Source organism: Pangasianodon hypophthalmus, chromosome 25 (genome assembly GCF_027358585.1).
Source record: "Pangasianodon hypophthalmus isolate fPanHyp1 chromosome 25, fPanHyp1.pri, whole genome shotgun sequence".
Taxonomy (NCBI): domain Eukaryota; kingdom Metazoa; phylum Chordata; class Actinopteri; order Siluriformes; family Pangasiidae; genus Pangasianodon; species Pangasianodon hypophthalmus.
The window spans coordinates 10273636-10282491 of record NC_069734.1 but is presented as its reverse complement, the minus strand read 5'-3'; positions in this window follow the sequence as shown (position 1 = coordinate 10282491).

Genomic DNA, 8856 nt, shown 5'->3' with positions numbered 1-8856 from the left:
TTATATTCTCATTCTCATCAATTTTGTGACGTGGAAGAAATGGAAATGCTCCTACGGAGAAACTGATTCACGGCAAGTTTTGAAAAACCTTCCGTGTGTCAGTTTGAGTCATGAGACAACTCACTGTTTCCAATCCTTGATCCAGTGTTCAGTGTTCACGCATTCTACCGTCCACACAGGAGCATCACTATATATATATGTATATACATACACACACACATATATATATATATATATATATATATATATATATATATATATATATATATATATATATAGTTAATTGAACATCAGTTATTTCACTGCGCACAGGGTTCAAGCACTGAAGTTTTGTTATAGTTGTTACATGTTATATACACACTCACTCACAGGCTCACAGAAACGGGACAGTTGAAGATTGGAAAAAGACTAGGTGAGATTTTTTCAAACTTCAGCTGTCCAGTCTGGGGATCGCCTCAGATTCCTCGTCTTGGCTGGCAGGAGTGGGACCCGATGTGGTCTTCTGCTGTTGTAGCCCATCCACCTCAAGGTTCGACATTTTGTGCATTCTGAGATGCTTTTCTGCTCACCACGGTTGTAAAGAGTGATTGTTTGAGTTACCATAGCCTTCTTCTCAGCTCAAACCAGTCTGTCAGCTCAAACCTTTTCCGCCCGCAGAAATGGCGCTCACTGGATGTTTATTTGTTTTTCGCACCATTCTGTATAAACTCTAAGAGACTGTTGTGTGTGAAAATCCCAGGACATCAGCAGTTTCTGAAACACTCAAACCAGCCCTCTGACATCAACAACCATGCCACAGTTAAAGTCATCAGGATCACATTTTTCTTCTTCTGATGTTTGATGTGAACGTTAACTGAATCTCTTGACCTGTATCTACATGATTTTATGCATCGTGCTGCTGCCACATGATCGGCTGATTGGATAACTGCATGAAGGAGCAGGTGGACAGGTGTCCCTAATAAAGTGTACAGGTGTTCCTAATAAACTGGACAGTGAGTGTATACTTATTTTATATATATGCATATAAAACATATGAGCTCGCTTAGTTGGTTATGACAAAACACTATAATTTATCTTTAACTATGCAATTTGCAGCTTTAATAAGGTGTCTGGATATAACTGAAAATGTACAAAAGTCATTATTAAATGCAGGACTAGTGGCCTTCATCATTAGGTTTCATGTGTAAAAGAGAGTTAGAGTATCCTTTTTTTATATTTCTTTTTAATTCCTCTATATAAAATGGATAGAAGTGATATCACAGATTTAAACCTTGGAGATCATGCGTACAGCCTCAACAATCAACACTGGGATATGATGAAATAAGGCTTCACGTGGATTACAGCTGACGTTTGATCAGACAAAACCAAATTCTCAGTTTCTCTGTATTATTATATATTTGTCACTATATAATATATACTGCTGGTTGTGTAACAGTGCACCAATCAACTTCAGGTATCTATTCACGGGTTTGCTAGATTACACTATACGTGCTGTAAAATAAATAAATAAATAAATAAATAAATAAATAAATAAATACATTTGTATGCCTATAAACACATGTTAACATATTGACTGCATATAGCACACAATTCAGTTTGCTTTTTTTTTTTTTTTTTTTTAGCATAATACTGTAGTTACTAGTAATTAAATCTAATGACATACTGTATATACATATATGATTATATATATTATATATTTAATTACTCTGTGCATTACTTATCACTGCATTCCATGATCACTTGATGTATTTATACGTTTAATGTCTTCTGCAAGCTCCTTCTGTGCATAATGTGTTGTTCTATTGGTCATCCTTCTAAAGTAGTGCCTGTTTCCACTGAGGGATATTTCTCTATTCGTAACATGCTATTTTAAGTGACGTGTTTAACTGAAGAGCTTGCAGCGCACTTAATGCAATTGTTCAGAGAACGTTGCTTGCGTTTTACAGTGAGTCAGAAGTGTTAGAAAGCCAGCATGTGTCTGCAGGACAACCGGCATCAATGATTTTTAAATGCTACACTCAGCTTTAATTTCCCTCTTTTCCCGTCATTTTCTACTTCACCCTTTAGAGCTCAAGCAGCTAGGTTACCCTTATTACACATTGTGTTATAAGTTCATGACGTTATTTCTCACGTTATGGGTTATCCATGCATACTGAAGGCACACAGGTGAAACATACGTTCTCCTTGTGTCGTCCCTCAGTTAGATTTAATTAGCTGGCTAGGAGAATATCTTATAATTAAGCTTTGACATGTTGTTTGCAGTTGCATTAAAATGCAACGTGTGCAATTCTATTCTATTCTATTCTTGTTGCTCAGTGTCTGAGACATTCTTAGAAAATGGTCTGAAAGAAAAACAAAAAATAAAAGTTACCCTAAAAAGGCTTTATATACATGGCATGTCGATAATCAGTGAATCAGAAACACTTAAATCAATGCAAAATATTTAGAACAAATATTATTGACACTTTGAGATATTTCCCCAAGTGCCATATTACTCAACTTTTTTTAACTGAGGTTGGTCACATAGATAAAGTTCAAATGTGTTCAGCTATTTAAAAGGCAGAACAATAAGTACACTTAAACTATTATAAGGTGCGTTCCTTTATTATAGTACATTACACTATCTGTAACCTGTTTGAGTACCTTACAAAATAAGTATATATAAAAAAAAAAGATAGCAATCATCATATTAAAAATATTTTAAAAAGGAGCCTCAGGAGAGTTCATATCTGTAAAGCGACATGTTGTTCACCTCAGGCTGGAGGTGCTTAAAGGATAACGTTGTCAGGAAGCATGCACATGGTTAGTCTAGTTAAAAACTGGCTGTCGTTAGAAGACAGAGATATTGCATAGCATGAATGAACTGTCTACGAGTTTATTTCATGATCTTTTTATATTCAGTTAAAACAGGATTAGTATTACCTATCTAGTTCACAGCTTCAATAAGTGAAACATTTATTTAGGATCAGAATTTTTGGTTATAGCTTATGAGCTGCACGTGAGTGCTGGTGATAGGGTTTTACTTGCACGTAATCTGTTTGTGTCCCAGTTTGGTCATTTGCCATTTCTCACCAACTAGCTAGCTCTCCCCTGTCACACGACAGCTACCAACTGGTGGGCAAAAGCGAGCGCATGCTTTCTTCAAGACGTGTGATCCTCGCTATATCACAGAGAAGCTGGACACACTCAGAGGAAAGCGCTACCTGCCCTCTTCCGCATGCATGAGCTCATAGATGGCCGTGATTGAATAGGTTTGCTCTGATTGACAGAGAAGAGGGAGTATGCTATCGTTCACACCCCATAAGTATGGCCAAGTTTGTTCTCTTGGACTCAGGATGCTTTGGCATTTCTGGGATTCAAACTCACGCTCTCCTGACTGTAGAGTGAACACTTTTTTGTCTTGATGGAACAGCTTGTTATGCTAGTTGTTAGACCTAAAGGCTTATTTTGAATTTATTGTTTACTTGCACAGTTTGAGAGTGATTGGTTATACCTTATGGCCTGTTAGCTGCGTAGCCTATCGACTGGACTTTCTAACTTTCTCTTGTTTGTGTTAAATATGAGTTTATTTCTATGGGTTCTTTAGTTTTCTCAATCTATATACCAGTATATGTCTATGACTTAGTTATATTGTTTATTTGAAATAATCTATTGTGGGTATTATCTTGCAATAAGCAATAACACAATACAGAATAAGCCTGAATATGACACTGAAGATTCGAAATGTGTTAATGAATCATTTCTAGAACTGTTTCTTATCAATATTACTATAATGCGCAATAGAACATGGGCTTTGTAATGTACAGTCCTCATGAGATTTCCTGCACCAAGAAAAAAAGTCCAAAAATGCTTGGTGTTTCAGATTTATCAATTATTTGAACATATTTGCATCTTATGAAAGCTGCAAATGACATGTTGAGGTTTAATTACAAGATATTATCTCAATTATCCTGAGGGAAAATAAAAAGAGAGCACTCGTTTCACTTGCATGTGTTCTTTCATACTACATTTACTACATCATTCTTTAATAGTCATGTGTTTTGTCTCATATGGAAATAGCCACAAAATCTTCCGAGAGAATGAAAAAAACTAAGAAAACCAAAACAAACTCCATATTTTTCTGAAAGATTGAAATGACATGACTATATTCATACTCTAAAAAATACAAAAGTGTACCATTTTTAAAAAAATATGTTTTTATTGGACTTGTGAGAGAAGAATATGCAAATATTAGGCATAAACATTCACTCCAGATCACTCCTTAATCAAGAAAAAATTAAACTATTATAAATAATTGTAGACAGTAACAATATAAGAACAATGGAATGATAAGGAATAAATAATAAGAAAAAAAGAAAGAGAAGAAAGAAAAGAAAAGAAAGAAAGAAACCCACCCCAACTTTCAGCTAGTCATGAATAATATAATCACAACTAGTCTCAGTTTGCTACAGATATTTGAGACTATTGGCTAAGGATAAGATACACGTGGCCAGGAAATACAAGCTGTATATTAATTTATGATGTAAATATAGCTGGAATCTTGGTAAAGCATGAGCTCAGATGTTGTCATGATTTATAGAATTTGTGTGTGGAGTGTGTCAAAAATGACGTGTTAGAAAAGATGCAAAGTTTGTACGAATGTTTTACAGTAAAGTGAATGAAAGAAAAAAAAAGCTTTTATATCTAAAAAGAGAGTATAATTTTCCACGCATATTTCTACTGTATTGTGTTGTATTCTGTTTATTATATGTGCCGTTAATTTGTTGTATATAAAAATGGACTGGCAGCGTGACAGACATGAGTAATCCACTGGTAGTTTTTTCTGAATTGTTATCCAAATCTCCAGCCAGATATTCAAATATCATACTGAAAAACACATTTGCCCTCTTTGCTGTTTAAAAATCTGCTACTTTACCAACATTGCCCTTTGTCTTGACTGTAATATTTTGAATTTAGCCTATTATTCGTTCCAGCTTTGTCTCTTATTTTAAATGGTGTCTGTAAACATTTTAATGGACTCAGTTTGGCTTTACCTGAGTGATTTGCCTATGTCTGGTTCATGTCGCTGTGGTAAACAAGTCTGGCCACAGTCTCAGACTGCCGCTTTCACAAAACAACAATTTGGCCTTGTTAATTATGAACTCAGAGCTGTATGTGCACAATGGCAAAAGAACTCTAATCTGAACATTAACTTTGTGCTGCTCGTGTGTTACAAACTGATTTTTTTTGGTCTGGTTTCAAAGTGACAATTCATGAATCTTTTGTTAATGAATGGTGCAGTTGTATCAGAGTAGTCTGCTGGCCTGCAGGAAGCAAAAAGGTACAAGGAGGCTCTAATCTAGTCTACAAAAAGGCTGAGCTAATATGTATTGCATGTTTCGGATATATGTTTTAATACGCACACACACACACACACACACACACACACACACACACACACACATATATATATATATATATATATTTTTCTAGAAGGTTAAAATAAAAATAAGGATGAAGTAGATCACTAAAAGTATTATATAAATGTAAAAAAAAAGATGATGAGAAAACAAAATGTGTACGTAATAAAATAGACCACAAATTATTATATAATCATTATAAGTAATATAAGACTGTTACAAAAAGAATTACTGTACTTTATAGTATAATTTAAGTAATAATATTCAAAATAAAATAAAAAAGTCTCAGTAAAGTATCCCTTTTGTTTAGTAAAGCATCACTTCTGACATAATTTTAATCTGAGATTACCTTTACTGGAAATCTAGACTTAATCTGCAGCAAACTAATGCTTTAGGGGATAAATAAAAATATAGTAAATATCTATATAGTGAATATAGAGCGAATAATTAAGAGACGGAGGTGTGTATGTATGTATGTATGTATGTATATGCACAATGTATGTTCTGTAGATGCACATATTCAAAAAAGGAGCAGCTAAGTAAACCTAAGCAAGGAAAAAAATTCTATCAATAGCATTTATTTCTGTGAGATCATCTGAGAGACTCTTGCAGAGACACCGTCAGAGTCTGGAGCCTGTGAAACTGCTTCCCTCCTGTGATTAACTGTTTTATTGCTAATAAAATATGAATATACCAGATAAACAGTAGCTGAGGAGATATTTTTGAATATATATAAAGTGCATATACTATACCTAAAGTAACGTCTGACATTTTTACAAATAAAAACAATCATGTACTTTTAGATAGTGTGCATTTGATAAAAGTTTAAATAGCAGTAATTTTGTATGCTAATGAAAAGGCCACGTGTTTCTCCACACACATAGCCTTTTAATTTATTACCATATAATAATATATATATTAAGCATAAAACAAAATTTTTTTTAATAAGTTATGGACAGTCGCGGTGACATAAAGTAGAAATGCTCTAATTAAAATGTTTGAAAGTGAAATAAATAAGAAAAATACATTTGCACCTTGAAAAAGGTTAACAGTAGAATTTTCTATGCATATCTGAGTCAGTGTATATTATGTATTTTGTTGTATTGTATTTATTATGCCTGACATTAATTTGGCATGTATGTAAATGACTACAGCAGTGTGAATGACATAAATAAGCCATGAATGCACGTATGAAAGGTCTAACAGGTCTTGCATAATATAAATATGTCTGACACGTGTGTGAAAGCATTAAAAGCTCATTTCTAAATTCAGGTATAAATTTGACGACACTGAGGAAGCTTTACTCTCTGACAGCATGTTTAGAGGTGCAGGACGTTCTGTGTGTGAGTGAGTCTGATCATCTAATTAAATGAAAACTATTCAGGGTGTAAGGTGTGACTTTCCGATCCTTGCAGCTTGCATTTATTTGACTTGTCATAGCAAAGCAGTTTGACAGGATGTGAGGAGTGGTTTACGTCTAATATATGAACTTTATAAAAAAAACTACACTTTCATTTAAACATTTTTGAACAGTCTATATTCAAGCATTTTGCCTAAACAAAGAATGAGCTAATAAAAATGGCAAATTTAGAAAATATCTAAGAAATAAGCAAGAGTGCAGTGAGAAATGCTTGAGCCATTATATTTGATAGGAAACAAAGGAATCTATTTTTAATTTAGCTCTGCCTTATGAGTTTTTAGTCTATAGACGTAAATCCAATAGGATATTAAAACTTATAGGATAAAAAGTCCTTCAGTACAAATATTTAGATCTGTGGTGGGACGTTTGTGTAATTTTTTTTCCTCCACTGTTTAATTACTCTGTGGCACTAATAGTGATTAAATTGTACCAAAATTAGGACAAACACTTTTTATTCTTTTTGAAAAGCTTTTTACTCTTTTATCACATGTAAGAGAATTAAGATGTGTGTTATATGTCTTCTAACTATGTCTAAGGGTTATACTGAGATTTAGGAGGTGGGGGACTTTCCTGTGCCAACTATTTCAATCATGTGTTATTACTGAGCTCTCACCATTGTGGAAATGTGATTAAAACAAGTTTTTTCATACGTTTATAAGCGCTTAATTTAGGTGATTTAGTTTGTTTGTCAGTTTCGACATTTGTATTACATCACCTTTATTGTCACCATTATGTCATGCTATGATTTACATTTCCATCAAATTATAGTACCATATCTCAGCTCTGCTTGTTGAACACATGAACCAAAGGTGTGTGAGCTCATCCCTTCACCATCACCTTCCCCCGTCCTATTTAACCCCTGGTCTTGATTAAAACTTTCAGCAGATTTCTGTATCAAGTGTAACTTGGATATACTATGATTTGTTTTTAGTTTCTGGAAAAGTGTGTTCGGGTCCAGTCTGCCTGGATTTAATGTGTGCACAGGGAAAATGCGGATACACTGATGTAACGTTTTAGATGACAGGAGAGACATTTGTGATGGGGTGAAATTCAGAAGGTGCATGAAGTCGTCTAGATGTAAAGAGTCTGAACCTGCATGATTTACTGGTGGAGATATTACCATTTAAATCCTTGTTATGTATTATTCACTAAATACAGGGAAACTAACAGAAAAGGTAAGTGTTTACAAAGAGTGGGGAATCAAAGTCCTGACCCTCTGACGGGTCCTATGCCAGTTTATGACATTTTTGATTTGGAGTGGAATTAAATGATCCAACATAGACAATTAAAGGTGCATTAGGTAAGTCTTTTTTTTTTTAAAAATCAACATTAGGTCTCTAACAGTTATATAGGTGAGTTTGATGTTTGAATTATTATTATTATTATTATTATTATTATTATTATTATTATTTACTCTTTGAGCCTACCCCCACATTCTCACCCATGTTCACAAATCTCTGCCCCAGGATCTACAGTGGCCCGTAGAGTGTCTAATGATTGACAGAAGGCCCGTCCAAACACAAACAAGCTTTCCGGGACTGGAAGTCAGTTTGACAGACCGATGTATTTGACCAAAATACTTATGACAAATATATATTTTTTTATCATGTCCTACATATTTAGGTTATTTGTACAAGTATATATATATATATATATATATATATATATATATATATATATATATATATATATATATGTATGTGCATATTTGCAGATCATAATGTAGTGGCTTTGAATCTGTCATATGAAAAATACCCTGAGCCATTAAGCATTGAGAAAGCTTCAACTTTTCTCCGCATGTTGAGCAAGATGTGTATTATGCATGTCTTCATCCTGTTTCTATACCTGTGAGGACAAGTTGTAAGGTCCACATTGCTGGTCCTTCTACTGCTTTCTACAGCATTTCCTCTACATGCTTCAGCCACTGGATATTTCCTGAAATGGTTAGGTTTAAGGTTAGGCTTAGGGTTATATTCTTAGAGCAACAAACATATTTACAATCCAGACAATCAGCATCGACATGCATGCATGCACTTG